We start from the raw sequence: 19,845 nt of genomic DNA on the forward strand, positions 1-19,845 counted from the left end.
CACATTTTATTGTCAGTAACGGTAACGGCGTTGTAACGGGGGAAACAGTAATTCGTTTGATTACGCGTTACTGAAAAAAATAACGCCGTTAGTAATGCCGTTTATTTATAACGCCGTTATTCCCGTCACTGAAAGTGACAATATAAAAATGAAATCCAATTCAAAATATTAACAAACACTATAATAGCATATCACCAATACTAAAATAAAACACTGTTACTTGAAAAAAATAAATAAAAAATACATTAACTTTACAACTTTTCTCATTTTTGTTTAGTTTAATTTGAAGTATTAACATAACCAAACATACAGACATATCTAAAAGAAACTAATAAAATGATAAAATACAACTAAATTACTAAAAGTTTAACTAAAAATACAGTGAAAACAGAAAATTAAAACAACTTCAAATATTAACAAAACCTGTACTAAAAATAACACTGTATAGCCATTCTCCAATGCCTATCCCAGCATCTCAGGACGCTATAATATTGATTAAAATAGTAATTATTATTGACCTGATTATAGCCCTTGGTTTCTGTTTTTTGGCTTTGTTTAGTCCTAGTGTTTCTTCTTGAGTGGTCCAAGTGCTCAGCCAAGACATATTGTCACTTAGACTTGGCATTAAGGCGTCTCCACATACGGTTATATGGTCACTGAACCAGTGTCCTCTTCATTACTCTTTGTTTTTGTGCCAGAAGACCAAACTGAGCTCACACTAGTTATCCAGCCGCTCTCCAGGGCTTTGAGACATACAGCTGAAGCTGATAGTCCCTCCAGGGATTATGGAGATGAATGCAGGGACTGCAAATAAAGCTGGTCTCAGATCAGTGGCTGAGGACGAGCTCTTGCACCACAGCCATCACTAGAAACCCTCTCAGGTAATTAACAACGGGGAATACAGACATTGTAAAAATCAGTGTTGGCTCTTAACAAAAATGTTTTAGAACCAAATCACCTATACCCTTCCTTTCCCCGTCACGAGTAATTCATTACACTACTCATTATATAACTTTTCCATTACACTCCACAAAATTGGTAGCGTGTTGTTTCTCCTCACACGTGGACCTATTTGTGAATGCTAAGGTATTTACACGTTTATTTCATATTTCTTTAGACAGAATCATCATTTATATTAATTTCCCACTGAATAATGCGATCTGATGAGCTTCAGCTGTTTCCAGCTCTGTCTGCCTGTTTCTCTTCCTGTTATAACACTTATTTTCTGCTAATATGTCAATCATATTGCATATGTTAATCATACCCCACACCATTACAGCTTCTACACTTCCGCATTCGTTTCTGTACATAAACCCAGAGAAAGGTTTCTACACACGAAACATGAAGCTACTAAACAAACGATTACAACAGCATATGCTTCACATGTGCTATTCATGCCATTTGGATTTATAAGAATGCATGCAAAGGATGTTTCCATGAGAAATGCCAAACTGGGCATCACTTATTGAGTTCATAGACTGGAAAGAAGTCAAAACTTTTGGAATAGTTTATATCTTCTTATTGGTTATTATCATGATTATTCCAGATCCTTTTGGGTACAACGGGGCTAAAGGCACACCTTAAGAAAAAAATGTGCTATTCACTGCGCTTAAAATGTATAATTGCAGAAAAAAATATATACGTTGTATTGAACATTAATGGAGCAACAGATTTTGTGTGAAAATAAATCATTCAATTTTTTTATTTTGTTTAAAAATCTTATAAATGTATGAGGGGTAAAAGTCCCACGGTATTGATACAAATACTTCAGCTAAAATAATGTTGTTGTTTTTTTTTAAACAAGTTAATACTTGTTTAAAACAATCACTTTAGCAAAGTTTGTACTATTTTCTGCTTATTTTGAAAAAACAAAATAATAAATTTTTGTTCAATAAATATATAAATATGTTAATATAAAAAATATATTTTAAAATACAGAAACACAATTATTTTAATAAGTAAAGATTCTGAAAGCATTGAAGGAAATCCAATAATAATTGAATATATATTTACAGTAGTAACAACAAATTATATTTTATTATATGATATGATTAATATCATGTTTTTAAATATGATGGTTTCATTCTAAACATGGTGATTATCTCTAATATGGACACCCAGCATAATATATTATATTTACCATCTGAATCTAACCATGTCATGTCAACAAATGATAAAGTTAACAATCTATTAATTATCATGTTAATTACTGTGCGCCTTTAGCTCCAACAGCGGGGGCACTTTTTACCCCAAATACCATACTTTTACATATTATTTCCTTATTTAAAAACTGTTGCTTTAATTATCTTAAACAAAATTGAAAATTATAAAGACCACCTTTGTCTCAAAATCTATGCATTAATTTTAGTGATTCTCATTTGATACTTAAATCTACAACATTTAAAAAAAACATAAAATATTAGATCAAGTAAGCACAGAATCATCTTTGCGCTGCTGCGCGCGATCACGTCAAGGATCAGACAAATATACACGTGCATCTTGAAAAGCGGATGTTTTGGAAAATGCTACGCCATGTTTTTGTGCCATTTTTGTGATTTAGATGAAAATAATATCAAAGGCGACTTTAGCCCCGTCGTACCCTAATATATACTTATATATATATATATATATATATATATATATATATAATAAAATGTTATATATTATACATAATCATCCTTACTAAGGAAAGTAATATTATTACTGCAACGCGCTCCTAGTAACCCATTACTTCCCAAACACTGGTTCAGGTTTATGCAACCGTTCTGGAAGGCAGATCTTTATATCCACACTCCACGGCTGGAGGAAGTCAGATGTTAAACAGGAGCCTCTTATATTCATCCCCTCCAGTCAGCAGTGTTGTGCTCACTGGCTCAGAAGTGTCATCGAGTTGTGCGTCTTTGTTCCCGTGGTGAGGCTGTCGTCTGTGTCTGCTTCTGAGAAAACAACAGCATGAATAAATGACATTTATTTGCCTTGATTGGTACAGCATACTATTATTGCACTGATTTCTTGCAGCAGCAGCTGTACAAAGAACAGAGAGTGCAAGGGAACATGTGTATGGCATGATCCTACTACTTTATTTATAGCTTAGACTGTATTTATACCTCAGATAGATAGTAAAAAAGAGTAAAGTCAATATTACTACAATGCCATAACAGTATTCTTTTTTTTTTTTTTTTTTATCCTTTGGATTCCCGATGCCAGCGGGGGCTCTTTGTTGGTGAGAACCTGGTTGCACATGGTACGGATTTTTCTGATGCAACGAGGAGTAGTGGTGTGAAATGGAAAAGTATGGGAGGCACACTACATCACTGAGTGCCTTGGGCACTTCACCGAGCTGTCAAAATCTGTCATGATTTGTGGAAAGTGAGTGAATTTGGATGGATGGATGTTAAATTTCAAGTCTCGAATGATGTTTCTGTTGAAAATGTACTGTTAGTGGGCAAAAACAAGATATATTAAAAGGTCAATGATCATATGTTTACAGTAAAAAAAAAAAAAAAGTTTTCTAAACTGTGGTGTAAAAAAAAAAAGTAACAGAAAACTTTACAAGAGCATTACAGCCATTATGAGATGGTATTGTAGATTGCAATAAATAATACATATGCATTACTGTTCAAAAGTTTTGGGACAGTAAAAATGTATCCATTAAATTGATGCATTAAATTGATCAAAAGTGACAGTAAATATATTTATAATGTTACAAAAAGAGTCAAATAAATGCTGTTCTTTTGGACTTTCTATTCATCAAGGAATACTGAATAAATAAAATGCATGATGGTTTCCACAAAAACAGTAAGCAGCACAACTGTTTTCATCATTCATAATAATCAGAAATATTTCTTGAGCAGCAAATCAGCATATCATTATGATTTCTGAAGGATCATGTGACACTGAAGACTGGAGTAATGATGCTGAAAATTCAGCTGTGCATCACAGAAATAAATTACACTTTAACAGATATTCACATAGAAAACAGAACATTTTAATTTGTAATAATATTTAATAATACCATTTTTCAATACGTTTTCAAATAAATCAAAGCCTTGGTGAGCAGAAGAGCCTTCTTTCAAAAGCATTAAATACAATTCTACTTACACAAAAGTTTTCAATGCAAAAATCTATGTGAACTATTGTAAATACGTTTGTTACTATGAAGTGCAAAGAAGTGTATAATTTACCCAAAGGATACCTTTAATCCTTTTAAACAACATTGTAACATAAAGTAAACACATTGCCCTTTTTTACTAAATGTAAACTGTAACTAAAATTACAACATTGCACAGTAAAATAATATTTAAAAAAAAAAAAACAATAGCATTTTAGAAAGCTTAGCCAATTGTTAGATTTGTACTGTACAATTTTTGCAGGATTTTTTACAGTGTCAAATCTGTTTCTATGTATTCAAATTTCAAACTGCTACATAATCTCAGCCTATTATCTTAGACTCCTTGTGTACAAACTGTGTTCACAGAGCGTGATAATCGTACATGAGACGAGTGTTTAGACATTCATGCGATTTTTTTGTGAAAGCTTGAGATGGAGGGCTGTTGTGCAACACAAAACCAAAGAGTTCGTCTGTGTGACTAGATTTGTATAGCACAAGCTGACATGTATTCATGTGCTAATGCTCTGAGTCTTTGAAACCCTGTTCATTTAGCCAATTCCCTCATTTATTTGATGGCGCACAAAAAGTGCCCTCACTGCTTAACGTTAAATTTAACAAATTCAAATTAGTTCCGCTTCGATTAATCCCTGGCGGTGATGCTAATTTCATCATCTGTTGCTCCCGACGGGTCTCTGACCTCTTCAGCAATGTAAGGAACAAAATAAGTGAAGATCAGCAGAAATTCTTCACACCTGTAAAGGCTTGGCAGCGTCTGCACTTATCAGAGTTTCCCAACACTGAGGCCTACCTGAGTGACGAAGCACGTTGTTGCGATATCAAACAAGCATGCATTTCCATACAATCAGGCACACTGAGGGCCGAAGCCATGTCATGCATGCTCTGTAAATACCACAGACATGCTGCTCCTGCTGAGAAATGACACACAAAGCCTGGAGGACGCGGCGCTGCGAGGCTCGATGGAATCAAAGACGGCGATTAGCATTGTTGACAAGCATCAGATGTGAAGTACACTATTCAGAAATGCAGAAATGTCAATGCATATACAGTAGGAGATTCTCCCACACACTCAGACGACACTTCCCAGCAGGATTGTAGAAATGTCCTTTTCTTCAGCTGTCATTTTTGGGTTTTGTATCCATGGGAACAAAATGTGATTAAATGTTAATGTGTTCTTTTTTTTTTAATTTTTTCAACCGTAATAAATGATTCACCAAAGCCCACTATGCAGTTCAAATGTGGTCATTTATTTATAGGATAAAATATTTGTGCGTGTATTAACACTTGTAATTTCCGATTTATGGTTTTGGGTTTATTTATTTGTGTTTAAATACTGTATATAATTATCTTACCATACTTATGATTCACTGTCAAGCCACATTTATTATATAGCACTTTATAAAATACAGATTCATGTTAATAAAGACACAAATAACAGTTATTCAGTTATTAAACTGTAATTCAATCAGATACTAGAGTCATCATTCAGATCAATTCATTTCAATGTTGATTCAATTCAGTTCTAACAGTGCCAGTGTTGCAAAATTCATCAATTATGATTCAAATTCAATCTCAGCTCTAAAGTAACTGTACAGAAGACAGTAAATTCAACTAAATTCAGTTCAATAACGGTGTTGATGTTGCATAGTTAGTGTCATTATCCAGCACTATTGTTCTCTCCTGATAATGTCATTTAAATCAGTAACACTGCTGAATGATGGTTGTCTTTTAAACCCCAGAGTGTGAAATAAGGACAAATGGTTCTTCATAATGATGCAATAACAAATGATGCAATACCTGTGGAGAAGTGAAGGACACATAGAGGAAAGTAGGAGGAGAGGGAAAATTATGAATTAGTGAACAAAAGAAGCGTGGGGCACTGCAAAGGTATGAACCAGTATGTAAGGTTAGTTTGGTAGCACTTTAGATTAGGAAACACTATTAACTCATAGCTTATTAGCATGCATATTACTAGTATATTGACTGTTTATTAGTAGTTATTAATGCATGACCATATTCTAGATCCATTAACCCTACCGTATACCTAAACCTAACTACTACAGCAACTACCTTACTTACTATCAAAAAGCAGAACGATAGTTTACTAAGTGAAAACTGCATGACATTAACTGTGAAAAAACCTGCTTTAATTTTAAGCTCAATTTTGACACGAAACACAAAACAAACACAACACTGTGTCAGAAGTAGAAATAAAAACCCTGTTGTCTCAGTATTTCAAACACCATTTTTTTCTTTTTTATGAAAAAAGCAGTGCTTAATACAAGACATTACAGGCAAAAACTTTGTTTGTTTGATTTTCCATTTTGCACAAATTTTGCTTCATTATGCGGTGCACATGTGTTTATTTTATTAGACTTTATGTATGTGTCTGTAGATTTTTATATATATATATATATATAATTCAGTGGCACTTACATACACCAAACTTTGCAGTTTTAGTCCTATTTTTGTTTTTAAGTTTTTACAGAGGTTTGTTCATATTTCATATTATCCATTTTTTTTTTATTTAATGTTTTATATATATATATATATGCCATTATATTTTAATTTATGGAGGGATAAATCCAAAATCCCCCTTGTAAAAACCTTTAATATGTCAACAAAGTTAAACAAGCATTTTAAGCCTGGCTTTATCCAATGTTCAGATTTCCGTTCTGGAAATGTATGCAAATGAGTGCATATTTAACCCATGATCCAAAACAATTGTCTTGCTGTACTGTGATTAATCAGCTGGGGAAGAATGATGATATATATTAATTAAAACGTTTACCCTGTTCACCTACAAACACTATTTTTTGGGGAGTACAAATTCTGTTATTGTGATGCAGTGTTATTGAGTCTGGATGGGGGAGGCGGGTGTCCATTTCCCAGCATGCAACTGGAGAGAAATACTAATTTACAGTTAAGTGATATTTAATGTGTTTTTGTGCAAACTGAATGAGGAGGGATGTGTGTTAATGTTTAATGTTGGGGTTTTGAGCTTATTTGAGAAAACTGCTGAGGAATGGGAATGTTTCAGACACTTCCAGCACCACCATCAGCAATATTCCACAGTGTGTTTGCAATGTGAGAAACACATTTTCTCCTGGATTTGATATATTTTGAGGCAAACCATCCAGTTCCACACAACAGCCTCCTGAACATAAAAGTCCAGTATTATTATGGACGGGGAACAGAGGACGACTCTCCAAAAGCATTTGCACAGCATGTTTCCTAACACGGAGAAGGTGGTTGTTTTTGAGTCTTCTCAGGCGTGACGGGTGTGAGTAATTACTGCCATATTGTTGCTAATGTTGTCGTGGCAGTGATAAGGCCATGATGGATGTGACTGTCTCAGACGTACATGCTTTAGAGGATGCTGACAGCAGATAGCAGACACACATGAGATCCTCGTTCGCTCAGTTCTCCCGACTTATTTCCTCAACAGCATCAGGAAATTCTGGAAATGTTGATGTCTGCAAATTTTAATCTGTGAGAAAAAGGTGTTTCTGTCAGTTATGGTTCAGATCATTTCACTCGAGGGGGCAATTATGATTTAAAAAAGGCCAATTCAATTATACCTTAAATGTTGTATATACATGGCTGCAAAAAAACATAATACCATTTTTTTTTTTTTTAATTCCGCAACCAAACATTGGCTATCAACAATTAAAATCATTCATTATTAATCATAAATGCATACTCATAAGTATGGATGCTTTCTTATTCTGTCACAGAATATAATAATAATAATAATAATAATAATAATAATAATAAACAAATAAATACATAAATAAATACGGTAATTGCAACTTTATATCTCACAATTTTGACTTTAGAATTCTGAAAAATTCAGTTAAACAATTTGTTATGTATTTAGTATCCAAAATGTAGTCTAAGTTATGTGTGTTTTTTTTTTTTTTTTCCCACAGCCAGGGAATAAAAATAAAATTGTGACACTTTATCTTTTATCACAGTTCTGGCCTTTTTTCTTGCAATTCAGAGTTTATACCTAACAATTCTGACTTTTCTTCCCAGAATTACTATATCAAACACATATCTTGTACTTCTAAGTTCATATTTTGCAATTCTGAGTTTATACCTAGCAATTTCAAAAAAAAAAAAAAAAAGTTAGCTTTGTGAAAGAAAGAAATAAAGAAAGAAAGAAAGAAAGATGAATGAATGAAGGTATGTAAACTAAAATGTGGTCTGCAGCAATATGTAATGCAGTATAATATTAAATTAAAATAAAATAAATTACTAACATTACATATATAATCATGTACTAAAAAAACAATAAACACAGATACAGTACAAAAAAAAATATATAATATATAGATGCATTCAGAACTGATGTATTTGATAATAACATGGAAAAAAATTGCACGCTTAAGATCATGTTAACTAGTAGGCTTACTGTTTGTTATATAATGATGGAGCAACGCCTGTTTCCTAAAGCAGCGTGTAGATTGTCTATTATACGCAGAAATTCAGTGCATCATTAGAGCTCTTGGGTCCAAAAGTGTTCAACAAAAGCCGAAACATGTCTTCCCAAGACAAAAATATTTCTGTTCATAAAAGAAATGCTAATGCTGAACATCATAGACATCAGTGAATGCAGAGATGCCATGTAGATACAGTATGTGCCAAGGCAAATTTGTCATCTGATTACATGAGATGTGGATCATTATAAGGAGTCTGAAATGCCACTGGTGCTGGAAAAAGAAATGAAAGCACAAATGAAGGCAGAATAGCAACCGGCAGTCAGCCAACATCAACATTTATTGGTGTAAATATATAAATCAATATGCAATTTAGATTTTCCTTTTTTTTTTTTTTTTTTTTTTAAGAGACAATTGTTTAGATTATGTACTGTGAAATGTTCAAGGAATGGACTTCATCAACTCATGCAATATAAACAGGAATGTAAATAAGCTCATTTAAACAGCCTTACAAAAACAAGACTAATTATATTTGTTTGGTGATATACAACGCTGAATTTAGGGGGCCACTAGGGGTTAACAATGGCCCTGCGGTTAACAATGAAATCTCCAAACATAATGACCATGAAACTAGTTCCATTAATGACTTTCAAGAGTTTCAGCTCAATTATACACATGACGTCCATTTAATAATCAGCTACAACTATTTAAATCTTAACAGGAATGAAGTCTATAGAGATATGCATGCTTAGATGAATCTAAATCAGTCTCTAAATGTGCTCCCACTCAGACCATCCAAGATGTAGTTTGTTTCTTCACCAGATTTGGAGTCCAAACAGCTGATACAAACATCACAACAATCCACACCACTCCAAGTCCATCAGTTAACATCTTGAGAAGACTAAAGCTGAAACAAATCCAGCATTAAGATGCTTTTAACTTTAAACCCTTGCTTCTGGCCAAAATATGAGTCCATAATAGTGCTTCCTTCAGTGAAAAGACCATGTTGTCTCTCACATCGAAATCCAAACATATACTGTATATTACAGAGCTATTTTGGTTTGTTTTGGCTTGTAAATGGTGCTTGATCTGTGCAGATTTCTCTCCTGATTCAGACCAGACCACTTTATCATGGAGAAAGCATAATTATGGATAGAAGACTAAAAAAAATAAATAAATAAAAAAAAGTCTCATGGATTTGTTTTTTTTTACAAACACACAGCTTTTGTCTTCTCCAGATGTTAACTGATGGACTGGAGTGGTGTGGATTATTGTGATGTTTTTATCAGCTGTTTGCAGTCTCATTCTGACGGCACCCATTCACTGCAGAGCGTCTGTTGCTGAGAGATGTGATGAAATGCTACATTTCCCCAAACCTGATGAAGAAACAAACTCATCTACATCTCGGATGGCCTGAGGATGAGTAAATTTATGCACATTTTCTTTTTTTTTTTAAATGTAGCTCAGTTTTTGCTTGAAAGAATAAAGAGAGAGGTGCTAATATCATCTCAGCAGATCTAGTTTTCTCAGAATAAATTACTGAGACTGTCTGATCTAGATCCACAAGATTAAAATTCACAAAATTGAATGGAATTAATGATGTTTTTCATGTACATCATGCTGAGATTAGACGTGTGTTTCAGACAGAGGTTAAGTGTAAGATTATTTCACCGCCCTGGATACATAATAACAGCAGATTTTAATCCAGAGTGTGGAAAATGCACGCGACATAGGATTCTGCATTGTCTCTTATTCATATCGCTGGCTTAGTCTGCCAGCTGTAGACCCATCTTTAGTGCATTTGAGCCAACTGGGAGATCTGGTGATCTTAAGCAATGCCTTCGACATGTGACTGAAAGAATACAGAATCCAAACAAAGCTCTTCAGCCATGACATCAATGTGCACATCAACCTAAGGCTATTTCTGCATCCTCGATTTTAGAATAGCATAATAATAATTTACGTTTTTGACATTACTTGAAGAGACTTTCACATTTTGATTTGCAACAAAACTAACACTATATGTCTGTCTGTCAATCAATCGTTGATTATATTATATATATACATATATATACACAGGGCTTGACATTAACACCCGGGTGGATTTCAGCTGTGGCGGGTAACACTAGCCACTCTGGTGGGATGAAATTAATTTTATATACAGTAACAGAGCTCGACATTTATGCTTGTCTGGGACAAGTAGATTTTTTTGAAGGGGCAAGTGAAAGAAGAGAATTTTACTTGCCCATCCGGACAACTAACCTGATTAAAATATCTAGGGAAGCACCGAAATGAGAAATGAGAAATCAAAACAAATGAACGCAACTGCACACAGAAGAAACAAAAAAATGTAAATTAGCTTTTATATTTATAACATACAGCCTAGTGAGTGAAGATTTCCGTGAAAACCGTAATTGCAAATTTTACATTTTATACAAGTTAAAATGAGCAGTTAATGTACATTTTAGTTCAATACTTGAATTTGAATTTATTGAATGGATAAATTGTCAAAGCTGACTGTTTTGGTTAATTATTTTAGTTCCAAACAAAGGTCACAGCAGAACAGTCGCGCATCTCTGAGCCGTGTTTTGTTAATGAATGATTTGCTTTTTTGAATTTTGAATCATTTGAGTCAATGATTCAGTGATCCATTCATAAGGAGAGGCACTTGCTTCATTCTTGAATGAATCATCTGTCTGAAAGAATCGTTTGAAGGCATGCTTCAATGACTCATTAATTAAGATAGTCACTTGCTGCCACCTACTTTCATAGTTTACTTTCATAGTAGCCTATCTTTGCATTTTTTCCAACATTTCATATTTGTATATGTGTGTATATAAATATAAAATATAAATATAAAAATACCGAGCTCACAACATTATTTATGCTGATAATTATAATTCTGCATGCAGTGTAAATGCATTTGTGCTACACCGAACCGTCTGTGTAAAGCATCTGAATGCCGCTCCAGTCACTTCAGTTTCTTCTGCAGTGGAAAGATTGGTTTTGTAGATACTGATTTCATATGATTGGTAACAGCCCTATATTATCTTAAGTGAAATTATTATTAAAATGTAAGAATTTGATATGAAAGATGATGCATGCATTTAATACGGTTAGGGAAAATGCCCTTTAAATAGGTCAAAAATGACATGGAAATCAATTTAAGTTCATTTTTGTATGCAGTATTAAATCATATAAAACGTAATTTCCCAACAACAAAATTGTGGCCAGTGAAATTGCTGAGTGGCTAGTAAATTTGGAAAACCACTAGCCACAGTGGCCAGTGAGCAAAAAAGTTAATGTCAAGCCCTGTGTATATATATATATATATGGCTACACAGATTATTTAAACTTAAAATAAATTTTAAGTGATTTTATAAAATTGTCAATTTCAAATGTCTTAAATATGAAGCTGAAACTGGTTAAATTATTATTGACGAGTTAATGGAAAAGCATACATTGCCATGATTTATTGACCAGTTTTGCAAATGGCGATTTATTTGTTTGATTAATTTGTTTAGAATCTAGATTTCTGTGGTTTTGGTTGTGTTTTGATTTGTTACTGTAGATTTTACCGTGTTGTAAATGTGTATACTTACTCTTTCATGCATTAGTGTATTTTTAATGTGTTGTGGTAAAAGAAAGGCTGCATCTCATTAAAGAGGACACACAAGGACATGCGTGTACAGATGTGCAGGTGGGACGAACTCTCTCTGTTTAATGACTCTCATCGAGCGTGTCTTGGGAAGTGAACTTAAACTGATGCTCAAGAAGGATGGATGGGGAACTCTTAACAGCACAGACGTCATTTACAGTGGAGATATCATCACGTCCTCAGCGCTGTTTGCCACGGGCAGTTTTCTTCACACTACTTAATGAAAGAGCTCATGGCAGGAACATGCATCTAATTCAGAGGAAACATCTATCATTCTGGAGCAGAAGTTTAAATATTGCCCGACCTTGTTATAATTAGTATAATCTAATTCATATGACATAAGTCATTTTTTGATGTCAAAACCAGCATGTTGGTGAAATGTATACTCATTCAATTGCCAAATGATGATATAATTTAATTAATATTCATAAATATTTTCCTAATTTTTGCAAATGTGTATTTACAGGCACAGACTTTGTAGTATGTTTTGAAATATAAATGCAATCCAATAAATGACTTTGACTGTATTGTAAATGACAACAACACTAAAACTAAACAGAAAATGTGGCAACATTTCATTAATGTTTATAAAATATTAGTCAAAACTCATAATCTGTAACTTTAACTATGACTGCAGTGATATCGTTCTCACAGACTGAAAAAAAAAAAAGTCATAGACTGTTTTAACACAATGATTATTACATTTTACAAGAAAATACCATTTATTTTTTTCTACTTCAAAATGTCAATTAATTCAATGTTACTTTCCATTTATTGTAATTATTTGCCATTTATTGTGAGCAATTTCTGAGTGAAAATTCCTTTGGAGTATTTTTATTTATGTATTTTTTTAGTGTAGATGTAAACTGTATGTGTTTGATTCACAAAAATGACTCGATTGTTCTGTAACTGGACTACACTGGTTGCACTGCAAGTTTTTGATTCACTGAAATGAATCGCTCGAAGGAGTCATTTGCTTGAGAGTCAGTTGTCTCTTTCACGCTGTAGATTCAGTAGCATTATTGCAGCACGGTTCGATTCATATTGCAGGAAAAATGTGAATATTAATATGGTGTTCCATGAAAAATGCATTTAAGAGAACCATCAACTGAATCAAACAGCATTCGGCTCCATTAAAAAAAAAAATGAATCAATTGTCAGTGGGTTTCCAACTCTAATCTTTATTGCAGATTTTCATGCACTAATATTTTGTATACATAAACACACAGTCCAGGGTGTTTACTGTATTTTACAGGTCCTTTAGTGGTGCTGTTTGACTCAAAAACACAGCTATTTGCAGATGTCATATGGTAAAAGGTTGTGCATGCTTATTTTCCAGAATGCCTCTTTCAAAAGATTCGTTTGATGCCTTTTGTAAAATGTCTGCACTCATTATCCTGTCATCGTCAAATGTATCTTTCAACATAAGAACCAAGCTTTACTTTCACTCAAGAGCAAAACCTCAGGACGTGGTTTCTTCAAGGAAACTTATGCTCATTCCTTTTTAACAGACAAATAGAGAGATACTCATGGACCCATAGTCACAATCCATGATTCATATCCCAGAATGCTCTAGTGCTATAAATACTACAGAAGTGGTGCTGTGATGTCTGCAGGCAAAGAAGTAGCTCTGTACTGACCCGTATCAAACAACAGAGCCGAAGAGACGCAAACACACAGCCGTCCTCACAGACTCACACATATGCTCTCAGAGAACCAGAGAAGCTCTAAGCGGGTTTATTCCGGAACCTCGAGCCAGAAAGCCACAAATACTAAGCTCACAATGTTCTCGTGGACATAGACAAAAGCTCTTCCTACAATAGCCAATAAATCCACAAACTCAACAATAGCTGGTCTGTGTGGGCCGTAATTCCCTCAGAGTGCTCTGCTGTCAAATGTGAGGTTTGGAGAGGATTGAAATGGAGATCAGTTCACACAAACACGAACAACGCTAAACCATTTTCAGACACTTTTCAGATACTTCCTTTTTTTCTATTTATTTATTTATTATTTAGAAACATTGTGTGTTCATTCATCCATTCAATCATAAATTAATGTATTAGTTTTTTTTGTTTATTTATTTACTTGAGTTAATCAATGATCAATTATTTATCTTTGTTGCAAGTGAAATAAATAAACATTCATTGTGTGAGTGTGCTGTATATGTATATAATAATTTATTCATTCCTTTAATAATTAATTTTTTTGTTTGAAGTTTCAAGTTATTTATCTATGCTCTAAGTGGAATAAATAAATGCACACATAAACATAATTAAATAAAACAAGTATTAATATTATGAATTTCGTCATTTTGTTTACCATTAATTTTTAAAATATATTTTTTCCTGACCTAATAATAATAATAATAACAATCCAACAGGTAGATAGTATTGAGGTTTTAACTTTTTATCGCCAAAAAAAAAAAAAAAAAAAAGAAAGGGAGAGAGGTGACTTATCAAATATAATCATCTGTTTGAGGTCAATCTGACCCCGAAAAAAAATGCCATTGCAGAAAAATGCAATGAAGCAAATGGAAATGAAAGATTGTCAGAGTGTATCTCTATAGCTTGCACTTTAAATCTAAATCAAAACATGGGGTGAAAAGTCCTTGCGCTTAATCAAGCTTTTATATCCCAGCGTCAGACCAGAAAAGAAGATTTTCTTTTTTAATGGAGGACATAAAGCATGTTACCAAGTTGCAATGTGTTTATCATTTCTCATAAGATAGGAAAGGTAAACAACCCTAAACTTCAGTGTTAAGTGTTTTTAAGCTATCATTTTTTTTTTTTTTTGGAGATCTCAAAAAACAAACACGGGGCTTAAAAAGAGATTTGTATGTGTGCGCAAAGGTAAACAAACTCTTAAAACAGACGATTTCTGAGGATGTTCCCAGGAGACTGATGTGCTTCCCTGAGGACTGAGAGTTTGAGGACACGCTCATGCGTCCTTCTAGAGATCTGAACTCAAACTCCAGTGGGTTTTGAAGTTCAATCTCTGTGGAATAAAAGTTCCATCAGTGAGATTTGAGATGCTGAAATCAGGTGTGTGATTTCAATCATACAATACTTATGCTACCATATTGCAATAGAAAGCATCGACAGACTATTTCTTTTTTGTTTTTTCTCAGAATATCAAGTGTGTTTCTTACTATGCGACACAGCTGTTGATCAATGTAATTACTTGCCATGATGTCTGAAACTAACTCTTAAATGCACCCAATAGTATTCATATCACATATGGGCTGCCGTTCTTTTCATCCAGGCTTTTTCAGCACTCATCTGTCTGTTTAATCAATAATCTTTTTTAGAGATGTGTTGAGTAGGGTTACAGCCTCGCTGCTGCTTTAAAATTCAATGTAATGTAGCAGAATCTCTTTGGACATATCTGCAACGGTGCTCGATTTACAATTAAAATTGATTTAGCATATTCAGAGCTGCAGTAGGTGTTGTGAAAGAGACCTGTCTTGGTGGGATGCATGACTGAGGTCACACATGAAACAGTAAAGCGTGCGTGGGATGCTTACTTTCTGGTCACAGCCAGCAAGTTGCTATGGTTTTCACAATGTAATCAATGGCAGGATAGATTTTTTTTTTTTTTTTTTCTATCAGCACATAAAAGCTTCATTGCACACACAGGGCTGCAAAGATGAAATGTTGTTGAAAGAGACACAGTTCACCCAAGAATGACTATTATGTCCTTTTTTTCCTGTTGAAACCTGTATGCTCATATGTATGAACAGAAGTAAAATAATACATTGAAGCGTGAACTGAATGCAATGTAACTGCATGTTATAATCAAGTACTTTACATGTGCTTTATATATGTCAACACATCAAAATAAGTGTACTTTAAATCATGATATGTTAATAAAATATATTAACAAAATATAATAATAAAAATCAAAATGCCACTTAAGTGTACTTAAAGAGAGACACTTTAAAAAGTGCACTTTGTAATAATTGCAAATTAAAATTTGCTGTTAAAGTACATATTAAATATTTTTTTTAATATTTTTGTTGTGATTTAATTTACAAGTACAGCAGTTGTTTTTTTGTTTTTTGTTTTTTTTGTTTTTTTTAATATATAGGCCTACTATTATTATTTGAAGTACACCACAACTGCACATTTAATGCTATATATATATAGCATTTTGAGAACAAATTATTAAAATACCTAGATCCTACAAAAATCTGTGTTCCACAGAGGAAAATAGCTGCATATGAAAACATAATTTTCATTTATAGATGAACTATTTCTTGAAATATATTCATCTAGCTCGAGTTCATTTTGGTGACATATTGCAAGTATGCAGTGTGTTGTCAAACCGTAAAGATGCATCCATCATTTACATGCTGAGACGTTAAGCATTCTGCAGATGTTAGAGGAGGAATAAGCGGAAACATCATCTCAAGGAAAAACCAATGTACTGTATGCAGGAGCATCACTCATCCAGATACCATACGCAACTCACACATTCCCTCTACAACCAATATGCAGCATTTAGAAGCCACCCCTCTGATCATGAATGGTTTCAGCCAAAGTGCATTTGTTTACTTATTTCTCCTCTGCACTGAAATAAAAAAAAAAAACATTTTTTCAATCAGAAACTGTTGGTAAAGAATCGGCAAGTAACACATTGAATTAAACATGAAATCAGAAAGACATGTAAAACATTCTCCAATCTTTGTTTCAAGTAAAAAAAAAAAAATAAATAAATGAATGAATGAATGAATGAAATAAATAATAAAAACATTTATTTTTAAACAAATATTATTGGGGAATGTTTTGCAATAAAACTATTTCAGTCTTTCTGATTTCATGTTTAATTAAATTTTATTATTATATGTTTATGTATTACCTATATCAAAAAAAAAAAAATGAATAAAAATTAATTGTTGGAGTGCAGCTTACAAATGTTTTTTTTTCTACTTTAAAATGTCATATTTAATTTGTTACTTGCTGTTTCTTTGTAATTATGTATTACATTTACTAGCAACTACTGAGTGAAAATATTTTCCATTTTATTATACACTGCAAAAAAAAATCATATTTCATAGTTATAAATAAAACAATGGATATCAGAGTTTGTTTCACAAGAAAATACTATTTAATTATTTCAAAATATCATGTTTAATTTAATGTTATTTCATTTTTTTTTTTGTGTGTGAATGTTTGTGAAATCTACCAGCAATTTTTAAGTGAAAATAGCTTCTACAGTAAACACTTTTCAGTAGAATTCTCAAAAAAAAAAAAAAAAAAAGCTGACATTTTTATAGCTGACATTTGGTTAATTGTGCTAAAGCCTCCAAAACACTATTTATTTTGCATGAGATGACCCTCAACAGACTGTGGCATGAACATTTCCTGTAGAAATTAATTTTAAAAAGTCACTGTATAATTTGCTCATGGTCTAGTGGTCACAATGGAAAATTGTTTCAAAGTAAACCTTACAACATTTTTTTCAGTGTAATGAAGCCTTTCCTGTAAGGGCGCTACTGTATTTACCAAATGCGCCTCTAATCTAATGAAAACCTCTCTTCTTGTGTCCTCCAAAAGGCCAAAACCACAGGAGCACACTTATTCTCCAAAGACTCCCTCAACAGGTCGTGCAAAAGGATCGTGCGGTCTAAATGAGGCACATGTGCTGTTTTCTCCCAGCAGAGAGCAGCTGCGGCCCTGTCAACATACAGTGGCATCCATGATAAATTATAGCAACCCGCTGAAGCCCTCAGTGACAGGCCCACTCATGACTCACTGCGCTTTGTCTTGCCTGGATTCTGATGCTGATAGCTCAGGATTTAAGAGATGCTTGCCAGAAGGAACAGTCTTGTTTCCTCTCCCTCTCGCTCCATCTTTCTTCTTCCGAGTGCAGATGAAGCAGATAGGGAGGAGGATGACAGAAAGGATGAAAGTCTGCTCAAACGCAAACAAAACTTCTTGAAATGAATGTGGTCTGGAGAAATCGTGCCTTTGACCTAAGAGACTGAATCCAGTGTCTAGAATGTTGATTTTATGGCACTAGTTTATATATTTTTTATTTAAAATGTATATATAGTTTAAATTCATTTTAGATGCAGTTGCGCTTGCTAAGTAAATACTTTACATGTGCTTTAGTAGGTTAGATGGTAAGATGGTAACACTTTACAATGAGGGTACATGAATAATCATGTACTAATGCTAAACTAATTATGAACTATCCTGAACTACAACTGGAGTCATTCAGATTCATGCATACATAACGGCAGCCTTAACTACATGTTTGATAGTTAATGCTTTAATTAACATTCATGGGTAAACTAAATCAAACAGCCTCTTTAAGAAGGAATATGAAATATTCTGACTTTGAAATTAATTTAAATCATGTAATACTATCATAATTTGAGCATTTGACATCAGCTTTATCATAAACATTATCAGGTGGCAAAGGATTAGCTGATCCTCCTCAATTTATGATCTTCTCTTTCCCTTTAAACTCACCCTAGTGTGACTTATACACATACTGATAAAAAATAAAAACCCACAAAGAACATTTGTAGAACAATTCCTAAAGAAATGCTCAAAAACTGGAAAGAGTTCACTGTCCATCCAGACACAGCTGTGATGATCCTGTACCACCGCTCTCTGACTTCTTGAAAATCCACACAGCATCTCTTAACCGGGCTGAATACTCGCTAAGTGTGTGTTTGATAGAAAGAATAACATAAATCATGAGCTGAGTTTAGTAAGTAGTTAACAGTGAATTCATTATGACTGGGCTACCTCAAGTAAGGAGGGCCCAACATAACTAATTCATTATTAACTACCCACAAACAAACTAATGGCTTGTCACGCTAGGGTGAGTTTAAAGGGAAAGAGAAGATCATAAAACAGACAAGATCAGTCATTAGTGTATTTAGTATTTTCTACATTTGATGAGGAGGATCAGCTAATCCTTTGCCGCCCGATAATGTTTATGACAAAGCTGAAGATGTCAAATGCTCAAATTATGATAGTATTAAGTTATTTAAATTAATTTCAAAGTCAGAGTATTTATTATTCCTTCTTAAATAGGCTGTTTGATTTAGTGTATCCATAAATGTTAATTAACTATCAAACATGTACTAACATGTAGTTAAGGCTGCCGTTACCCAGTTGTAGTTAAATATCGTTCATATAGTTAACTCCCTTAGTAATCATTAGTATGTGTTGAATTAACTTAGGCATTAGTACATGATTATTCATGTACCCTTATTGTAGTGTTTTGATCCATTTAAGTATCACTTAAGTATATTTTATATGTAATTTCATAATTTTATTGTTTTTGCAATAGTTAACTGTTGAATTTTACATTTGCAATTGCACATTTGTAAGGAAGCTGCAATGTAGAACATTTAAAATATATATTTAAGTGTAATAAGTTAAGTTAAGTTAAGTTAGTGACATATTGTCAAGAATGGTGACCCATACTCAAAATTAGTGCTCTGCATTTAACCCATCCAAGTGCACACACACAGCAGTGAGTACTGAACAAGTGCACACACACAGCAGTGAGTAGTGAACAAGTGCACACACACAGTGAACACACACCCGGAGCAGTGGGCAGCTATTGCTCCAGCGCCCGGGGAGCAATTAGGGGTT

General features: G+C 33.5%; 1 long non-coding RNA gene across 1 annotated transcript; it reads left to right on the forward strand.

The window, feature by feature from the left end:
* The first annotated feature begins 707 nt into the window (after positions 1 to 707).
* LOC131523930 (uncharacterized) lies at positions 708 to 3,441 on the forward strand. Its single transcript, XR_009266884.1, has 3 exons — positions 708 to 881; positions 2,751 to 2,911; positions 3,208 to 3,441. It is a non-coding gene; the product is annotated as an uncharacterized LOC131523930 (long non-coding RNA).
* Positions 3,442 to 19,845: the final 16,404 nt, after the last annotated feature.

This window comes from Onychostoma macrolepis, chromosome 18, assembly GCF_012432095.1.
Source record: "Onychostoma macrolepis isolate SWU-2019 chromosome 18, ASM1243209v1, whole genome shotgun sequence".
Classification (NCBI taxonomy): Eukaryota; Metazoa; Chordata; class Actinopteri; order Cypriniformes; family Cyprinidae; genus Onychostoma; species Onychostoma macrolepis.